Source organism: Heterocephalus glaber, unplaced genomic scaffold (genome assembly GCF_053883595.1).
Source record: "Heterocephalus glaber isolate CG9 unplaced genomic scaffold, H.glaber_assembly_v1.0 deba00000347, whole genome shotgun sequence".
NCBI classification, from domain to species: domain Eukaryota; kingdom Metazoa; phylum Chordata; class Mammalia; order Rodentia; family Bathyergidae; genus Heterocephalus; species Heterocephalus glaber.
Window position 1 is genome coordinate 48,465,973 of NW_028258143.1, and position 22,135 is coordinate 48,488,107.

At 39.1% G+C, this 22,135-nt stretch overlaps 1 pseudogene; it reads left to right on the top strand.

The window, feature by feature from the left end:
* Nucleotides 1–16,720: 16,720 nt before the first annotated feature.
* Nucleotides 16,721–17,374, top strand: LOC101709210 (synaptophysin-like protein 1 pseudogene; annotated as a pseudogene).
* Nucleotides 17,375–22,135: the final 4,761 nt, after the last annotated feature.

Consider the following 22,135-nt stretch of genomic DNA (forward strand, 5'->3'; position numbering starts at 1 on the left):
CTGTGTTCTCCCACCAGCCCACAAATGCAAAATTTCTGATAGGGTACGGCTGAGGCAGACTGAGAGTTTTTGTCTCTAACCAGATTCCCAGGTAATGCTGACACTATGCCGGTGGTCCAAGGATCAAACTTTGAGAAGCCCTAGGCGAAATGGAGCATTTCTGAATGACAGGTCTGAAAAGGTAAATGGAGCCTGGGTGAATGGCTCTGAAAGTCAGGCTAAGTTTAGCTTTTATTGTTTACGCTGGGAAATCAGCTGAATGTTATTTAAAGAAAATGGGATGAGGTATTTTCTGGGGGTGGGGGGGATTCTAATCACTGTGCCAAGAATAATTTGGAAAAGGAAAGGACTCATCAAAGACTTTCAAAGTAGGTAAGGCTTCTTTAGGTCTGTAACATAGATGTGGAAGAAGGACTAGCAAAAGAAAATAGTTGCTATAAACCTCATTCACTTATTCTCCTTTAAACTAAGTTTTAAAAAAAACAGCACACACAAGGCTTTACACTACACAAAACATTTAACTGCAAAACATCTAGTGTTATCAAAATTTAGGGTAAGAGGGTCACTAGAGAAGCTTGTTAAAAATGCAAATGCCTTCTAAGTACATACCCCCCAAAAATAGAAGATCCCTGGGCCGGGGATTTAGTTCAGTGGCACCGCACCTGTCTCAAAAGCACAAGGTCCTGAGTTCGATCCCTGGTACCAAAAAAAAAAAAAAAAGCTCAACAACAAAAGAAATAGAAGGGGTTCTAACATACTTGTAGGCCCAAGTTCGCAAAATGTAGTATACACACAATGGAAAATTATTCAGCCTTTAAAAGAGAGTACATTTTGATACATGTTACAGCTTGGATGAATCCCAAAGCCATTATGCTAAGTAAAATAAACCAGTCACAAAATGACAAATATAGTATGAGTTCAATGTAGAATAGCCAAATTCATAGAGACAGAAAGTAGAATAGAATTTGCCATGAGCTAGGAGGAATGGGGAGTTAGTGTTTCTTGTGTACAGAGTTTCATTCTGGGTCAATGAAGGCATTCTGGAGAGGGATGGTGTGATGTTTGCAAAACAGTATGAATGTACCAATGTTACTGAGATGCACACTTAAAACTTAAGATGATACATTTAATGTTATGTATAATTTACCACGATAAAAACAAAAAAGATGCAAATGCCTGAAATAGCCCTCTAACTAGAGAAGGTGATTCCGCTGGTCTAGGTGGGCCCAGGAATCTGCACATTAACACCAAGTCCAGGGGGTTCAAAAGCAGGCACTGAAGGACAAGCACGTCACTCTCAGGATAGAGAAAAATAACTCCTCTGAAGTAGTCGGTTGCAAGCAAGACGATAGCATTTTGCTTAATGTGAGAGTTTTCCAGTTTCCATGTTGATGTTCCGAACATTTCCCTGAAACCCAAACAACAGCCTTTCTCCAGGGCACTGCTTACCCTCTGAAGGCAGCTACATAGGAGAATCCCCTCCTGCAATTCTTGTGTTGCATGTTTTCTGCGATAACTACTTGAGGCAGAAATAGAGCAATATAAGCACAGATGATGAACTTTATGTGGTTGAAGTAAAATACCTGGATTTTATGGCTTGAGCTTCGTACAGTTACTGACTGTTGGAGAGCTCCCTGACAATGGGTGTTAATTAAACGTGAGGCCGGAAGCAGTCTGGCAGGAAACAGAGTGCAATATGAATGAGGATAATGGGGGTTGCAGACATGGAAGCAGGATAATGAATGTGAGCGAGGACCTGCATTAGGACTAAAATGATTTAACCCTGGGGACCCAGAGACTATTCCTCCCCAGCTGGAACTTGTACATTACATAATGCTGGTATAAAGTAGATTTACTTCTGAAAATCATTTTAGGAATTGAAAATCATAGGATCAAACATATTTGACTCTTCCCTCAGTCCAAATAATAACTTAGGGAAAAGGACTCTGAGCTCAGAAGAAACCAGAAAGGCAGGAATCAAATAAGAAGAAAGATACTTTATATGCAAATTATATGACAATGAAATGCGACAAAATTCTTAAGTATTTTTTAAGCGTGAGAATGTATCAGTGGTTCCACCACCTGCTTTGCAAGCGCAAGGTCCCAAGTTCGATCCCTGGTACCAAAAAAAAAAAAAAAAAAAAAAGTGAGAATGTAGTGTAAAGATAGTGTGATGGTCAATTTTAAGTGTCAACTTGGCTGGGCCAGGGAGTGCCCAGATATGTGATTAAACATTATTCTGGGTGTTTGGTTGGGGGGGGGGGTATTTGGATGCAATTAACATTCAGATCAGTGAACTTTGATTAAATCAGATTGCCCCTATAATGCATGTGAGCTTCATCCATGGTGAAGTCCTGGAACCAACAACAACAATAACAAAATGTCTCCCCTAGCACAAGCAGGGATTGTCCAGCAGATTGCACTTGGCCTTCATCTACACCATTGGCTCTCCCTGGCTCCGCAGCAGCCTACTGGGCTTGCGATCTGAGCTGGAATGTAGCCTCTCCTGGGTCTTCAGCCAACCAATCTGTCCTACAGATTTTGGACTTTCCAGCCTCCATAATCACAGGAGCCAATTCCTGAGAATAAATCTGTCTGTGCATACATATGGGCATGCTATTGGTTCTGTTTCTCTGGAGAACTCTGACTACAGGTGGTAGATGACATCTGTGAAGGTGTCTAGTAAGTTGGGAAAGGTAAAGTGTATGATAGCAGTGCTTGTTTCCTTAGGTCACAAGTTCTTTGACATTCTTGTGGTCAAGAGGTGAGGTACACCCTGTGCCTTGAATGTCAGTGGACTTCTGGCTTCTTTGACCAAAAAGTGTGGCCGAAGTCATAATGTGGCTTCTGAAATTGTATCATAACAGTCATGAGTTTTCACACGTTCACTGAGCATATAGTCTCAGACCCCTGAGGGGACACATAAGAATTCTGAACACCCTGAGGCTGCCACACTGAGGCCTGTACCACACCAGGAGACCCCAGCCAGGCTCTCTGGAGACAGCCAGCATGCTGGCCACATCCCCATCCCAGGCATGCAAGTAAGGATGACCCTAGACCAAAGCCTCCACAGTGGAGACCACAGACACTCTGAAGAGACACAAGTCATCCTGCTGAGGCTTTTCTGAATCTCTGGTATGCAGAATTGATCAATGAATAAAAGAGTTTAAGAATTTTTTTTTGGTACTAGGGATCAAACTTGGGACCTTACGCTTGTGAGGCAGGTGGCAGAACCACTGAACTAAATCCCCAGCCCAGAGTTTAAGAATTTTATTTTTATTTTTATTTTTTTTGGTACCGGGGATCAAACTCGGATCCTTGCACTTGCAAGGCAAGCGACAGAACCACTGAGCTAAATCCCCAGTCCGAGTTTAAGAATTTTAAATGAAATTTTTTTCTTAAACTCTTTGCAGTGGCTTTTTGTTTTGGTACTGGGGATCGAACTCAGGTGCTTGCGCTTGTGCAGCAGGCGGTGAAACCACTGAGCTAAATCCCCAGCCCCTGCAGTGACTTTTTCTATCTTAGGAAGCTTTAAAGCATATATTCATTGCAGAGGAAGAAAGAAACCTAATTTCTTTTTTTGGTACCGGGGATTGAACTTGGGTCCATGTGCTTGCACAGCAGGCAGCAAAACCACTGAGCTAAATCCCCAGCCCAAGAAACCTAATTTCTAATATACACTGGTTAGTCATTAGCAAACTGTAAATAGTTAATTCTAAAGAATATTTTCTGGTTTTCTCAACTTCTCCTTTTGTTATATTTATAAAACACCAAAATTTGTAAATTCATGCAGTTAGTACTAAGGAGAGGTAGCTAGTCTGGTGTAAACCATACCTGCATTTGGAAGTACCACTAGGTATTTTTACCTTTTATCTGATTGGGTGGGAGAGGTAAGCATAGATTTTTAGCGGGGTTTTATAAACACAATGATCTCAGTACTCTCTGCTACCAAGAGAGATCATTGATATTATTCAATGCAGAAAAATACTAAGCCAGCCCAATTATATGCAGATTTGGAGCTCAAAACTAAGATTGCTCTCTAAAAGCCAATATTAACTATAATGAAAGGGCAAATATTTTATTATCTTAAAAAATAATTACATCATAATTATGAGTGATTTATGAAAGAGTTTCTTGAGATTAATTTGGCTATCTTCATTATAGCATTTCTGCTACTCTGCTGGATCATGTAGTCAACATTTAAAAGTTGACATGTGTAGAACCTGACCTGGTGATTCTTGCAGTCTGGTGAATGCAGTAAGACTTGCTCACTTGAAAGAGCTGGACGTTTCTGCAAGGCAGCAAAAGTACATTCATGCTAGAATCCAAGAGATTGACCTGAGTCTACAGAGCCTTTATACTGGACATAAAGGAAGTAATTCCCTCAGTGATGCATGATTTCATTTATTTTTCCAAAGATCTCTAATTTTAAACTTTGCAAGGTTCTTTCTGTATTTTCAATTTGGTAAAAAAACAAAGAATAGCAAAACAACAAATTCCCCCACAAAATGGGCATATACTGGACCTGAAATCTTAAATTGGCTAATTTTATACTATTTTTAAGTTTTATTAAACTTGTCCTTTGCTGTAATTGTAATTTTCATGAGAATGACTGCAAATAGATTAGAAAACAAAATACTCCAGGCTACACAAAGCTGGTTTTGTTTTCTTCCTGGTTTAATACTATAAACTAAACTAGGCTTTCTCCCTCCTACTCGTCATATAAATAACCACGTCCTGGGAATTCTACCTCCCTCGAGGCCTCAGACATGTACTATGCTGTTTCATATGCCTCACACTCCTGTGATTTCTGGAAGGGGATGGTCAAGAAAGGCAAAAGAGATCCAGCCCACACCAGGCACATCCGCGGGACGCCGCAGAAAGGTCCCGGGTCGCAGGGAGCTCGGCCCCATCCAGCCCGCGCCCTCGGAGATCAACTTAGCAGCACAGGTGCCTGCAGGACACCACATCCTCCCACACACATTCCACCCCCGCTCCCCTGGCCTCTTGGCTGTACTGCCACCTGGTTCCACACTACAAAGACACAGGGGCCACCAGACCACCGTACTGGGTAAGTTGGAGGGATCATCACCTCCCATCGGAACCTGGACTATCTTTAGGGGAAGGGCAGCTGGAACCTGCAGCACAACCTTGCAGAGTTCACCCCTACAGGACAGGGAGTTCAATTTGGGACTCGGAGCCAGAAATCTGCCAGAATCTCACAGGTCTGTGACAGGCTGGCTGAGACTCATTGACTTTTATCTGCACACTGCTACCCACATTGTCTATTGTGATGGCAGAGACATAACCTGAAGGAGGCCCTTCATTTTCATTTTTATTTTTTATTTCCAAAATTAGTATTATTGATTTGTGGTTTTTTCCTCTGGTATTTTTAATTTTTTTTCCCACTCTTTGCAAATTTTTGTTTTTCTCTTCTTCTTTTTCTTTCTTTTCTCTTTCCTTTCTCTCTCTCTCAAACTCACTCTCTTGCTGTCCCACATTGTTCTTCATCTCCCTTTTTGTTCCTGTCCTGGCCCTAATTCAGATTTCTTCTTTATTTTTCTTTTATTCTCTTTTTCCTTCTCTCAGCTGTGTCCTCTGGCCTCACTGCTTACCTTCCCCTATCCTTCTACCTATCTGTCTCTCCCTCCCCGACTCCTTCTAATTCCTCATCCCGAAGGGTAAAGTTGCTATATTGAAGAGTTTATTCACTATAAACATATGCTGGGTTGGTCCTCGATTTTGATTTAATTCACACAGATAAAGGTGATAGATTAATAACTACCACAAATTGTCATTTTCTAAGATGTCCTTGATGCTATGTTGTTGCTGATTGTATCACTTGTGCTAAGGTGCTGTTATTGATCTAGTCAGTGGTCCTTCCTGGAATAATGAAAATGAATTACAGTCATTAGAGACTCAAAGCCTAAAGACCAGCTATATCTGGAAGATATAGCTCTAAGAAGCAATCATTCCATAAGTGTTCTAATTACAAGCAACAAAGATACTTACAATAAGCAATTTCAAAGTATCAACACAGGAATTAAACCAAGGACAGTACCAAAAACAAAAATGAGAAGACATTTAAGCAAGGGACAAACTCAGACTTCCACCCTACTAAAGACAAATTCTGGGGGAAACGAGGTGGAAAAGTCTTATAATCAACCCCCTGGACACCCTGAACTGATAGCACAGGAAGGAACAAAACAGATGAATGAGGCTCTGGAAAAGTTCAAAGTAGAAATAATCTCCCAGATAACTACAGAGATGGTGAGCAGAGGGAAAAACATGATTAGAGGCTCTAGATCAGAAATAGATAAAAAAATAGATGAGTTCAGAAACTGGAAGCAATGAATGCCCAGCATAAGAAAGAAATGGAAACCATAATTGCCAAACAAAAGAAAGAAATGGAATCCATGAAACAGATTCAAACTGATATCCAGGAGATTGAAAATTCCACTGAAAGCATGCACAGCAGATTAAGGGAATCTGAAGATGGAATATCAGATATAGAAGACACAGGATCATAGTTAAGGACCATGAAAACAGAGATTTCTTCAAAATAGTAAGGGACTGTGAGAAATAATCCAGCAGCTGCTAGACAATACAAAGAAGAATAACATAAGACTGACAGGAATCCATGAGAAAACAAGAGAAAGTACAATTGACATTAAAAAAAAGGTTCACAGAAGTAATAGTGGGAAACTTCCCAGACAGAGGTAGAGAATTGGACATACAGATAAGTGAGGCATATAGAACTCCAACTAGCCATGATAAAAAAAAAAATCTATACCTAGACATAGAATAGTCAAGATCCCAGAAACTCAACAGAAGAACAAAATCCTACAAGCAGTAAGAGAAAAGAAACAAATCCCCTACAAAGGAAAGCCCATCAGAATCACAGCAGACTTCTCAACACAAACCCTCAAGTCAAGGAGAGCTTAGAGTGAAGTAATTTCAAGCCCTAAAAGAAAATAACTTCCAACCTAGACTGTTGTATCTTGCAAAACCATCTTTCAAAATCGATGGGGAAATTAGATACTTCCATGACAAAGAACACCTGAGAAATTTCACGAACACCAAACCGGCACTATAAGCAATTCTAAACAGTATCCTAGGAAAAAGCAATGCAGGTCACAACTCCATGAAGCCCAACAGAGGGAAGCCACCAGGCAAGGTAAGAAACTAAAGGGAAAAGGGGAAAAGTAAATAAAACAGCCAACAAACGTAAAACATCATGACAAGGATGAATCAATATCTATCAGTTATAACCATCAATGTTAATGGCCTCAATTCACCAATCAAAAGAAATAGACTGGCAGAATGGATTAAGAAGCAAAATCCAGCAATATGCTGCATACGAGAAACACACCTAACTCAAAAAGAAATTCATAGACTAAAAGTAGAAGGATGGAAATCAGTTCTGCACGTGACAGAAACCCGGAAAAAAAGCAAGGGTAGCAATCTTATTTGCAGACAAAGTAGATTTCAAACCAAAACTAATTAAGAGAGACAAAGATGGTCACTACATCCTTGTGAAGAGAACAATCCGAGAGGAAGAGATGACAATCCTAAATATATATGCACCAAATACAAATGCCCCCAACTATATAAAACAAATATTAATGGACATGAAAAACCAAAGAAGCACTAACACAATTGTAGTGGGGGACCTCAATACCCCACTATCACAAATAGACAGATCATCTAGACAAAAAGTCAACAATGAAATTCTAGAACTGAACCAAGCTATTGAACAAATGGACTTAATAGATGTTTACAGAGTGTTCCACCCCACAAAATCAGAATGCACATTCTTTTTGGCTTCACATGGGTCATTTTTCAGAATAGACCACATGCTAGCTCCTAGGACATGTCCAAGTAAATGTAAAAGAATTGAAGTTACCCCCGTATATTATCAGACCATAATGCAATAAAATTGGAGACCAATAGCATAAGAAACCGCAAAACCCCCACAAACACATGAAAACTGAATAACAACCTCCTGAACAACCAATGGGTCACAGAGGAAATTAAAGAAGAAATTAAACAGTTTCTACAAGTAAATGATAATGCCAACAGTGCTAAGAGACAACCTACAATCTGGGAAAAAATTTTTAGCAGCTTTACTTCAGACAAAGGACTACTATCTAGAATATATAAAGAACTGAAAAAAATCAGAGCCCCCAAATTCAATGACCCAATTCAAAAATGGGCATCTGCAATGAACAGACATTTCTCAGACAAACAAGTAAAAGCAGCAAATAAATATATGAAAAAATGTTCAACATCGCTGGTCATTTGAGAGATGTAGATGAAAACAACACTGACATTCCACCTCACCCCAGAATGATGGCTGCTATCAAGAAATTAACCAATAACAAATGTTAGTGGGGTTGTGGGGAGAGAGGAACCCTTCTCCATTGTTGGTGGGAGTGCAGACTGGTGCAACCACTGTGGAAATCAGTATGGAGATACCTCAAAGAACTAGGAGTAGAGGTCCCATTTGACCCAGCTATTCCCGTGCTGGATATCTTCCCCAAAGAATTAAAAGAATCATACCACAGAGATATATGTGCACCCATGTTTATAGCGGCACAGTTTGTAATAGCTAATGCATGGAAACAGCCCAAGTGCCCATCAACTGGAAACTGGATTAAAAAGATGTGGTTTTTTTAATAAAATGGAGTCCTACTCAGCCATAAAGAATGAGAAACTAGAGTCATTTATAGCTAAATGGATGCATACTGAGGCCATACTCTTAAGTGAAATAAATAGGACACACGTGTAAATACTGAATAGTTTCTCTAGTGTGAGAAACTGAAAGTGTAAATAAGGGTTAAAATGATTAAAATGAATAATTGATAATTTGAAATAGGAAGAAAAGGCCCAAAGGTGTAGGGGTGGTGGGAGGGGAAGGGGAAAGGAAAGAAGGGAAAGAAAAAATTATGAGAAAATAGAAAAAATCGAAATGAAGCCCATGTAAATAGGGAAGGGTGGAGGAGGTGAAGGGCACACAGGTAATGGGAAAAAAATAAGAACCAAGATACATCATGTACAGGTACAAGCAACCAATGTAAATGTAAATTTATTGTATACCTAAAATGTACCAATAAAGAACTTAAGAATAAAAAAAAAAGAAAGTTGGATTTTTGTAACAAAATCACATAAAACCCCTATCACATATGGACTCCTCATTGTGAAGGGAAAAAAAAAGAGAAACCAAACACAGTTGTTGTCTCCAACAAACTAGTACATTTTTTAAAAGTATATTAGTAACAGTAATGTATAAACATTGCAATTCTTATAAAGATAAATAATTTATTTTAATAGATTCATGAGCGCTCACACCTCCCAGGCCCTCCCCACTCCTCCAAATTGCCTTCTGACTCCTGATTGGTCCAACCTTGAGCTCAGTCTCCAGCAGTTCCTCAGTCACCTGCACAGCCAGGAAGTGTGGTAAGCGGCTTAGCTTCACTTTGTGGTGAGGTTGTACTAACAGTGTCCTGTGTTTCTGCACGCTGAAAGCCAGGTAACTCTGATTCATCTTCCTTTGGTTTCTGGCCAATGAGTTACCTGATCAGCCAGTCTCCCTCTAGGTCTATAGCACTTCCCCAAGCCTCACCTGGCTTGATGGGGCTTGGATGTCTGTCAGCCTCTGCCAGTCAACCCCTGCTTCAGTTATCTATTGGTGCATGCCACCTACCCCAAATGCAGTGGTTTCAGGCAACCATGGCTCCTCACTAACATGTCTGGGGCCTCAGTGCTCCTTGGTGCCTGTCTCTTCTCTTTGTCTCTCCTGGCCGTCCTTCCCCTACATAAGCTCACTCTTGAGGGCCTAGCCACAGTGTTCTGGCTTGGGCTTTCCATGCATGAAGGACTTAGGGTAGGTGGGTTTCTTAGATGGTCCATGGCTTCTTCAGAGAGAAGTTTCCAAGCAAGAATGTGGAAGATACTGGTGTTATAAGGCCTGGGTTCAGAAACTGGCACAACAGTACTTCTGGGAAAGTTTATTGGTTCAACCAGCGTAGATTGAAAAGTAGGAGACAGACACTACACCTCTTGGTGGGAGGGCTGTCAAAGAATTTGAAGTTGTCTCTTGTCTGCCATTATATTTTCCCCTGAAAGTCCCTGTGGCTTTAACCACTGGCAAGAGTCCTATTGTCAATCAAAAACAGCAGCAACCCAGTATAGCTGTGCCTGACCACATTTGTGTTCATGCTACATCTAACAGATCCTATGCCAATGCTGATGGTTGCCTAGACCTTTCTCATGATTTCTCATGAACTCACTGCACCATTTTGAACACTGTGCTTGTTGCCGAAATGCCCTTGCTGGGAGCACCTCTGAGGCCAGCAGTAATAGTATGGATTCTCCAGAGAAAAGGAACCAAAGAAATGGGGGTAGGAGACATTGTAGGGGGGCTAGAATTATGGGGGGCAGTCAAGTCTCAAGATCTGCCGGGAGAATCAGCAATCTAGAGACCCAGGAGAGCTGATGATGAATTCTAGTTCAGTCCAGAGGTCTGAAAACCAAGAGAGCTCACAGTGTAGTTCCCACAGCAGGGTTGAGACTCAGGAAGAACTGAAGTTTCAGTTCACATCTGAAGGTAAGAAAAAAACTCTTGTCCCAGTTCAAAGGCATTCAGGAAAGAAGAATTGTTTCTTATTCAGGGTAAAGTCAGTCTTTTGTTCTATTCAGGCTTCAATGATTGTATAAGGCCCTGTAGATTAGGAAGGTAAACTGCTTTACTTTGCCTGCTAGTGTATGTCAGTCTCATCCAAAAACACCCTCAGAAATACCCAGAATTATGTTCTACCAAATAGCTTGGCATGCTGTGGCCCAGTCAAATTGATTCGTAAAATACACCATCCATGTATCCCCAGTTCCATGTGTCCCCCAGCCCCTGCTTCACTCTTCCTTGTGACACAAACTGCATCATGAAAACGAGTGTTTCTGTGCCTAGTTTATAAGAGAACCATTTCCTGTCTGATTCTTCCAATAGCAGAACTTGTGATGTGTTTATGAGGACAACTGTTTAAGAGGTAAGCCAAGTTCATACCAGGTAACAGAAGCACAGTTGGCTCTGTGTGTACATATGCATTAAATGGTTGTGTAGGATTACTGAGGTGTCTGAAGAAAGAGAACTAAGGGATATCAATGCTTACTAAATTCTAATATTTGCCTAGTGCCCTATAATTTACAAACAAATTTCATGTACCTTGCCTCCTGCTGTCCCTGTGATCCTGATAGCATTATTATAAAACCTGCTTGGGAAAGGAAAATATTAATGATAACAACACAGTGCTCAGTAACTGACCTGTATAATCTCCTTTCTTTTCATCACTATTATTCATTCATTTATGTTCATCATTTATCCCACAAATATATATTGAGTGCTGAGTGCTAGAGATAAATTGGTGAGAAAAACAGTTGTGTCTATTCTCACAAAGCACACTGTCTATTATAGGAGACTGCTGCTAATTAAATAATCTCACAAATCAATATAAATTTAGAACTGTGATCAGTACCCTAAGGTAACATACATAGCAGTATAAAATGGACGTTTGGCCTAGTCACCTTGGAAGTGATCACTCAATTGACACCGGAAGAAAAGACATTTACCAGGGTCAGGGTTGGGGAGAAACCTCCTGTTTCAGGAAGAGGGAACAACTTTTGTAATAGCCCTGAAGGAGGAGGGGGTGCTCCTAAGACCTGAAAGGTCAGTGAACCTGCAGCCCAACAGGGTAGATTCTGTTACTTGTACTAACCCTATTTGTAGATGGAGACTAGGAAAAAACAGGCAGCAGTGAAGTCAGAGCTTGAGCAGACCTCTTCCCACTCCTCAGTTCCTATTCCTCTCTACAGATGTGTTGTTTGGGATGGGTTTAGTCTTTGCATTTTATTCAAGGTGGATAAAAACATAGCATGGCCAGGGTAGGAAAAATACATCCAGGCAAAGGAGCATCACTGTCAAAGAAATCCCGGGGGCGTTGCAGAAAGACATGAGCTGGGAATTTAACCTAAGGGAGCTGATCTCCTGCAGAGAGTTTAGAGAAAGAGTGACTAAGATCAAAGCACTGTGTGTGTGTGTGTGTGTGTGTGTGTGTGTGTGTGTGGCAGCAGGGGTGGGTGGATGGGGTGGTGTTCTGTGATTAGGATTCTGGATTTGAAACAAGTGTGGGCCCATCAGTTTAATATGTTCAGTCATAGCAGATAAGGATTCTAGTGTTGGAGCATCCTAATCTATCACTTTTCTCCCTAGTAGTCTTTAGGACCAATGTTCATCTGAATAAAGCATTTTCACTTTTGTCCCCTCTGGAGGGGAGGGCTGAATGGACTCAATGACTTCTCAAATTCCTAATGACTCATCAAGTGATAGGTCTTCTGAGTGTGCAATGAAATACAGTGTTGGGTAAAGTGGGAAAACGTACCAAAACCTCCTTTCTAGAAACCACTGCAGGCTAAAGAAAGACTGTACTGGTCAAGAGGAAACATGATTGTACACATAAAGTATATGAGAATGATAATATTTTGAAGAGAAATAAAGCTCAGAGAATTAATGTATTTGGAAATCAAATTATGTCTTCATTAAAAGAAACATATATAAACAAAGAAATACCAGGGTTAAACTACACAGAACAAATGGATTTAACAGATATCTATAGAATGTTTCATCCAACAACAGAAGAATGTACATTCTTCTCAGCAGCCCACAGAACTTTCTTTAAAGTAGACCATATTTTAGGTCATAAACAAGCTCTCAATAAATACAAGAACTTAAATAATCTCTTGCCTCATCTCAGACTACAATGGAATGAAAGTAGAAACCAGCAGCAAAAAAGAATCACAGAAACTACATGAACACATGGAGACTGAATAATGCATTCTTGACTCTTAACTGGTCAATGACTCATGAAAGAAATCAGGGAAGATTTTTTTTTTTAAATCATAGAATTGAATGACAATGGAAGTATAACACATGTATCAGAACATATGTATCAGAACATCTGAGGCACAATGAAAGCAGCTCCAAGAGGGAAATTTAAAGCCATGAGCACCTACATTGGAAAAACAGAGATCCTAAATAAATAACCTAATGACCCATCTCAAGGTCCTAGAAAAACTAAGATAAAGAACAATCTAAATCTGCAACAAGTAGAAGGAAAGAAATTAATATAGATCACAATGGTAATTAAGGAAATTGAAACAAAAATACAAAGGATCAGTGAATCAAAGTTAGTTCTTTAAAAGGATAAGATTTATAAATCCTTAGCCAAAATTACGAAAAGAAGAAGACCCACATCAATATAATTAGAAATGAAAAATATGAAATTACAACAGACACCAGTGAAATCCACAAGATCGTTAGAAACAGTTTTTAAAACATATTCCAAAATGGAAAATCTGAAAGAAATGGATTCCTGGACACTCATGACTTACCAAAATTGAGCCAAGAAGATACAAAAACCCTAAACAGACCAGTAACAGACAATAAAATGGATGCAGTAATAAACTCTACCAACTCTACCAACTAAAAAAAGCCTAGGACCCAGTGATTCACTGCTAAATTTTACCAGAACTGCAGAGGAGCACTAATGTCAATACTTCCTCAATTTTTCATTTTTTCATTGTAATTAAAAGAAAATGAATGCTTTCAAACTCATTCCATGAAGCTAGCATTGCCCTGATGCCAGAATGAGATAACTCAACAACAAAAAAGGAAACTATAGGCCAATATTATTGATGAATATAGATGCAATAAAAATTCTCAATCAGATACTTACAAATAAGAATTCAACAAATCACTAAAAAGATCATAGACCACAACCAAGGTGGCTTTATCTCAGGGATGCAAGGATGGTACAACATACATAAGTCAATAAATGCAATGCACCACATAAGCAGAATTAGGATAAAAATGTCACTGATCATCTCAATAGATGCAGTGAAAGCCTTTGACAAAATTCAACATCCATTCATGATAAAAAAAAAAAAACCCTAATGAAAATAGGTATAGATGGACCTTACCTGAAACCGATAAAAGCCATATGTGACAAACACATAGCCAATATCATCCTGAACAGGAATAAACTGAAAGCATTCCCCCCAAAATCAGAAACAAGACAAAGGTGTCCACACTCCCCACTCCTGTTCAAAATAGTACTTGAAACTTTATCCAGAGCAATCAGGCAAGACAAAGAAATAAAAAAGCTATGACTAGGAAAAAAAAGAAAACAAATTGTCTCTGTTGGCAGATGATATGATCATTTACATACAGGACTAAAAAACTCCATCCAAAGACTCTTAGACCTGATAAACAAATTCAGCAAAGTGACAGGATATAAAATCAACACACAAAATATATAACATTCCTATATGCCAATAAATAACCCACTAAGGGAGAAATCAGAAAAATAATTCCATTCATGACAGCTTCAAAAAAAAAAAATCAAATACCTAGAAATCAACCTAAAGAGACAAAAGACCTCTATAACAAAAACTACAGAACTCTGAAGAAGAGATTGAAGAGAATATTAGAAAATGGAAAGACATGCTCTTCCTGGATGGGCAGAACTAATATTATTAAAATACCCATATTACCAAAAATGATCTATAGACTTAATGCAATCCCTATTAAAATACCAACAACTTTCTTCAACTAGAAAAAGCAATGTTAAAATTTATATGGAACAAGACAAGATATAGAATAGCCAAAGCAATCTTGAGGAAAAAGAGCAAATCAGGAAGTATCACAATTCCAGATTTCAAGTTAAACTATGAAGCTATAGTAACAAAAACAGCATGGTACTGGCACAAAACCAGAATGTAGGCCAATGGAATAGAAGAGAAGATACAGATACAACCCCTTGCACCTTCAGCCATCTGATTTTTGACAAAGTTGCCAAAAACACCTGGTGGAGAGAAAAATAGCTTCTTTAGCAAATGGTTCTGGGCAACTGGTTATCCACATGTAAAAGATTGAAACTAGATCCATATTTCTCATCCTGTACTAAAATCAAAGTGAATCGAAGACCTAGATATAACACAGAAACTTTGAAACTACTGGAAAATAAGGTGAGAAAAACTCTGGAAGCCACTGGCACAGGCAAGGACTTCCTGCACAGAACTCTAACAGCACAAGAAATAATACCAAACATCAACAAATGGAATTAAATGAAATTTAAATGCTTCTACATAACAAAGGAACAATCTACAGTGTAAAGAGACAACCTATATAATGGGAAACATGTTGTCAGCTAGTCCTCTAAAAAAGGACTGATATCTAAAATATATAAAATACTACAAAAAAAATCCACCCTCAAAAAACAAATAACCCAGTCAAAAAAGTGGGCAAATGAAGTGAGTAGACACTTCTCAAAAGAAGAAATACAGTTGGTCAATAAATACATGAAAAAAGTGTTCATCATTTTTAGCCATTAAGGAAATGCTGAGATTCACTGTTAACTCAGTCAGAATGGCTTTCAGCTAGAACACAAAAGACAACAAGTGCTGACTAGGATGTGGGGAGAAAAGAACAGTCCTGTATTGTTGGTAGAAATGTAGACTGGTGCAAACACAAGGGAAATAAGTATGGAGATTTCTTAAGAAAGCTAAAAATGGAAATTCCACTTGACCCAGCTATACTTCTGAGTATATTTCCTAAAGAGTTAAATATATCATGGTAGAGTGATACCTGTATACCCAGGTTTATAGTAGCACAACTCACAATAGCTAAACTCTGGAAACAGCTAAATGTCCATCAAAAAGATGAATGGATAGTGAAAAGGTAATATATAATATTATTCAGGCATAAAGAAGAATGAAATCATGTCATGTGCAGGAAAATGGATGGAACTTGAGACCATTATGTTAAATGAAATGAGTCAGACATAGAAAGTTAAATACCACATAGTTTCTCTTATATGAGAAACCTAAAATATGAATAAATCAAGATTCAAATAAAGGAGGGATGGTAGGAAACAAAAAGACTTTGTAGAGATGGGGTAGCAGATCGGAGGGAGGGAGGAAGGGAGGGAGGAAGGAAGGGAGGGAGGGAGAAAGAAAAGAATGAAAATGATCAAGACATTTTGTATATATAATATATAACATATATAACATTATATTATAATTATAATAATTATATAATATAAAACAATATAATATAATAATATTATATAATATATTAAAAATATATATTTTGTATTGTTATATATGTGGGATATATATATATATATATATATATATATATATATATCCCCACTGTAACTATTATGTGTCACAGACATACATGAAGCTAAGTACCCTCCATGCATGAAATCCAGCTCGCACTGGTAGGCAGGCAAACTAGGGAGACCAGCTGGGCCCTGAGCAGGAAGCCTGAAAGGTCAAGGCAAATGCTCAGAACACTTTTGTAAAAATAATGTCGAATGACTGAGGGAAGTCATCAACGCTCACAATCTGCACTGGAGACTTGGCTCAGAGCACTGGCATGATGATGTGTGCCCAATGTGAAAGAAAGCCCGGTAACTCCAGAGCAGAATCGACACGTAGGGTGCTTCCTGGAGACCTCTTGTGACTTGAGCTGAATGTTATACCTGTTAGGTCTACAAAGAAGCTGATTGCTACCTGCAGGTCCAAGGGAACTTAGAAAATGAAAAGGACTTACAAGAGGAATAAAGGTCCTAAAACAATGCTGGTTAAAATGCACATCTCCAGACTCTCTCCCCTCCTTCCCTCAGAGGACGTCTGCCTTCCAGATGAACCTGGTCCTGCTCAAGGAGCCGCTGGGCTTCATCAAGGTCTTGGAGTGGATTGCTGCCATTTTCTCTTTTGCCACCTGTAGGGGGTTTAAGGACAAAACAGAAATTCTAGTGAGTTGTAGTAACGTGACTGAGAATAAAACTGTTACAGCTACTTTTGGTTATCCATTCTGGTTGAATCAGGCATCATTTCAGTCACCTTCAAATGTTTGTGGTATAGATTGGAAAAGTCTACATCCTCATAGATTACTCCGCTTCTGAACAATTCTATGTTACATTTGCAGTCTTTGTATTCTTATACTGCATTGCTGCCCTTCTGCTTTATGTTGGTTACACCAACCTGTACTGGGATAGTCATAAACTTACCATGATTGACTTTGTTGCTACTGTTGCCACATTTTTGGGGTTGGTGGTTACTTCCCCCTGGGCTAAAGCTCTTACAGATATTAAAGTAGCTACATGTCCCAGGATTGTTCGGGAACTTCTGCATTGTAAACAGTCAACAGTATGTCATTTTGGCTCTGTGTCAATTAATGAGATCCCTAAATGTATCTGTGATCTTTGGCTTTCTGAATATGATACTGTGGAGAGGAAATGTTTGGTTTGTATAAACAACACCAGCTTACATAGTCCCTCAAATACTTCTGCTTCCCATGGCCAAGGAAGAGCTGTTCCTCCTCCTGGAATATAATTCAGGGAGAAATACACTAAACCAAACTTGTGTCTGTACCACGACTTGTTGCCAACATCTTGTGAAGCATGTTTTTCTAATAAAAGTAATGGCTTTTTCAATAAATTGGTGGGTTTAAAATTTTGCTGGTTTTTTACATAAAACTTGTGCCTTTCCTAGACATTTAAGATGTAAATGTGTTCTTGGATGTAAATTTGAAAGTTCAGGAGCCTGTTATGAGATGATACACATTTTTAAATGAACGTTTTTAAATGAACAGTAATTTCTTCACTAAGCTGTTTTCCTTTCAAAGTGTTTACAACCTTAAGCCTTAGCATATGTCTTTACTCAGAAAACAGTTATTTTGTCATGTTATAATAGGAAGAAAATCTCTATTTGGAATATACACTACTGTAAGTTTGTATAAATCATATATCTAAGACCTGTCTTTGTTTAAGAAAGCCTTAATTACACACAAATCTCAGCTTCATAGAAACTCTTTTAATACTGCTTTTCTGACTAAAATTGGCATTTACCTGGTCTTTGAAGGTGAATGCCTGGTAACTAGGTCACTGCCTAAATCACTTTTCCCTTTGGCCCATCAAAAGTACTTTCTCTTGCATATACTGGTATGCTACCATATAAAGGAAAAATATTAGAGATATTCTATATTTATATATAGATTTATGTATTGTGGAGATGTTTTTACTGTGCTGTTTTGGACAAAATAAAGAATTCTGCATTGAGGCTTTAAATAAAGCCTTAATTACATAAATTATATTTAGAACAGACAGTTCAAATTTTGTCTGAACATTGTTCATATTACAAAAATGTTTAATTGCAAAGACTGGGTATAAGTTTTGGTTTTGGTTTTTAAATGACCTGCTGTGTTTAATAGGTGTGCCAAAACTGTGTTAGGAGCAGGGACTTGGGACATGTCAAACCGATGTGTAGTTAATTTAGTACTTCTAGTCCACGAGGTCAGAACTGCTATGCTGGTGGCTTAATAGGCTTGCTATGGAAGTAGAAAGAACACAGTTCACCCCCATGCTTTTCTATGGATAGGGATTGCTCTTGGTGATGTATCTGTTGGCTCTCTTGTTGCTTATGCTAAGTAAGTGCAGGTTGGAGCCTGGTCTTCTGAAAGGAGTTAAATAATATACCCTTTTTTTTTGCAGACCTTATTCAGAGGGTTAAAAATAATTAAGATCGTCTTTTACTTTTGAAACACTTAGCATTTAGAGTCAGTGAAAATGCTGCTTTGAGGTTAGCCTTGATATTGTGAAAATAAATGTGATTTGGATTTCTTGTTTGTTAATACTCTTACTTTACAAATGGATGATTAAGAAACTATGCATCATAAAAGAGCTTAAGTGAGCCATAGTATGAGTATACTGTCTGCACGCATATTTGAGTATATTCTGCATACAAAGCTTATTCACATTTTGCTTCCTAATCTTTTTGTTTTACAGGGATCTAGTAGACTTTCTATTATTATGTAATTGTTTATGTGAAGCACATCCTGCTATTGCCTTATTTTTGTTGCCTTTATTCATGACAAAAATGTCAATATGAGAATGTGTGTATTTTATGCAACAAAGTTAACAAAGAAACTGAAAGAGTGCAAAAAAAAAATGCACATCTCCAGACTGAATTCCAGTCCCACTGCCTGAGTCTCAGGAGAAAAGCAAGGGCTGGGAATATGAATTCTTAACCCATTTCTCAGAGGGCAGTGAAGGAGTCAAGAATTGAAATAAAGAGGTTCACATCTGACTGCAACCTTAAGAGATACCCTAAGTGAGAACCGCCTGGCTGAGTGCAGTCAATCCCCCAAACTGATAGAGATTATAGTAAATGATAGCTTTAAACCATCTAAGTCAGCACACTTTGTTATTTAGGAGTAGAGAACTGAAACACATCCTCAATATCCAAAACAGCTATTCCTGATTGGCAGGCAGCTCTTTCAAATCCCCTGGGACCCAGGTGCCCCCCCCCCCCCCGCATCCTGTGGCTGGACAATCTCCAGTGTCTGGCTTCCAAGGCGACTGGGAAAGAAAAGAACATGGACGAGGAGGAATGAGGTCTGTGAGGACCACATGTGAGAGTGGGTGCAGCACTTCCACCTGCATTTCATTGGCCAGGATTCATTCACATGGTTATGCCCGACTGCAGGGAATGTTGGGAAATGTAGTGGAGCAGTGGATTTAGAATAGCAGTCAGTCTATGTCTCATGAACTAATGTTTCTCTTAAGTATATTTCTCAGTGGGTATGAGGTAGAAACAACTAAACTAGACAAACATCAACATATCAGTCTATTCCAGTTCAAACTACTTTTATACCATGTCCCCTCTTATTTCTATTGCTCCTCACCAAAATGGCAACCAGGTATGTGAAGCTGGGGAGGAGGTAACAATGTGGCTTGAGGAAGAATAAGGGTGCCTAGGATTAGCACATTGGGGTGTTAGGGAAACTTCTTGTTTTGCCTGGGAGTCCTTGAACCTTATTCCCTGCAGGATCTGGTCCTCTTCTTCATTCATAAATGTTATATTCTGGACCTCAGATGAAGTTGATGCTTATAGGCTTTGGAAAACATAGAACCCTTTGGTTTCAGTCTGTTAGCTCATGGTACACAAAAAATAGTGGTGACTCTGTATACACTAGAAGGAGCTGATAAGAAAAGAAAGGATGGGCCAGGGATTTAGCTCAGTGGCACCGCATGTGCCTGCCTCACAAATGCAAGGTCCTGAGTACGATCCTCCATACAAAAAAACAGGGAAAAGAAGGGATGAGGCCCCACATCTCAGAACTTCTCTTCCCAGCTGCAGCATGTTAAGTCACAGAGGACAGAGTCTTCTTTTCTATGTATCCTGACATACTACAAAAATTTTCAAAATCTCTGATAAGCATGGAAGACATACATGAAAAAAGTGTAAGTTTAACCAGAATGATTTAAAATTGCAACATGACTAGCAATAAAAAGAGAGAGAGAGAGAGACAGCATAAGTAGATTAAATTTAGCTGTCATTGAGGTAAGACAACAGATACTTTCTAAAATGGATCAGTAAAGAGATGTGAGTATATGTATTTCATTCAAAGTTAAAAAGGTAAGTAGTAGAAAAACAAAACACCAAAGAAACAACAATAACAAGAGTCTAAGGAGTGGGAGTTAGAATGGAGAATGACAGAAAAAGAGGCTTCAGTTTCTATGTCAGAATTCTTTTGCATGATATATGTTTCAAAACTCATAGGAGATAATACCTTTATTAGAAAGCACTAGTATTAAATTTCAAAGTAAACAGAACAAGGACCTCCTCATCAATAAAGAAATGTGTAAACAAGATGTAATATAGTAACTAAATTGAATCTAGATCTTAGAGGAAAAAAATGAAGTAAATACACAGTGGTCCCTTAGTACTTTTAGGGGTTACGTTCAAGGACCCCAGTGGATGCCTGAAGGTTCATATAATACAAAGTCTTATAATACATGACAGTTTTTCCTATACATACATACCTATGAGAAAATTTAACTGAAAAATTAGACAGAGTAAGAGATAAACTATGTAAAGTCACTCAGACCCTGCACAGTGGTAGCCCAGATGGGACACATAAGTGAGTCCCACAGCTGCAATGATTCTTCACAAATTACACCCTGTCTTCCTTCTCTTTCCCGGTGAGAACCGGCAGTCTGGGTGACTCAGGGAGGCGGTGAGGGGAGGGTGGGAAGTGGAGGGTGGAGGGTGGAGGAATGATTCAGACAGTGTTTAAAAACAGCCCTCACATGCCCAAGTATGAAGGTGGTTCCAGCTCCAAGATAACAGCTCTCCCCCCTCCCGACAATTTTCTTCCCGCTCCCACCCCAATCCTTTCTCTCCTAGACTTCTCTTGGTATTTATTTTAATCCATTTATCTGTATGAAATGTTCAGAGGCTGTTACAATGTTTCAAGATAAGAACAACCTCCTTTTTTATTTTTTGGTACTGAGGATTAGGGCCTTGGACTGAGCTACATCCCCAGCCCACCACCCCCTTTTTTATTTTGAGACAGAGTCTTACTGAATTGCTCAGCCTGGGCTTGAATTTATAATCCTATTACCTCAGCCTCCCAAGTATCTAGGATTACAGGCGTCCACCACCATGCCCAGCCAGCCTCTTCTCATGCTCCCCAGGTTAATGGTGAGTACCTGACCTATTAGCTCCTGAAGACAAAGATCTTATCTGATTACTTTTCTCCAGGGCCTAAAACATGGTAGTTACTCAAAAATGGAGGCTGAAAACTGCAGAAAAACCTATCTTGGTCCTTCCAAAACATGAATTACTCTTATGCCAGGATCATAGCTAGTTAAAGCAAAACACATTTTCAAGGATGTAATATCTATAAAGCTTCTCAGGGTCATTTGCTTTCGACATAAAGGTCCTCTGGTCAAAGGTTAGTGCAAAGTATTGGCTCAGTTACGCGTGGAAGGAGGATCACTTTCAGTCCTTGAGTTTTTCTTGCTCTCAGTACAGGCTATGTGAAGCCACTGGCCCGGAATCTGGGATTCTGTCTTTGGTTAACTGTTCCTAGTACTTTTTCTTAGTCTTATCTCAGTGGGGAAAGACTGAGATGGTGGTATCTGGATGTAGCCCAACAGTCATAACGACCCAAATTGAGTGCTGCCTCTATGGTGTATAGCACGGCCCACCCAATCTGCCCACCAGAGAC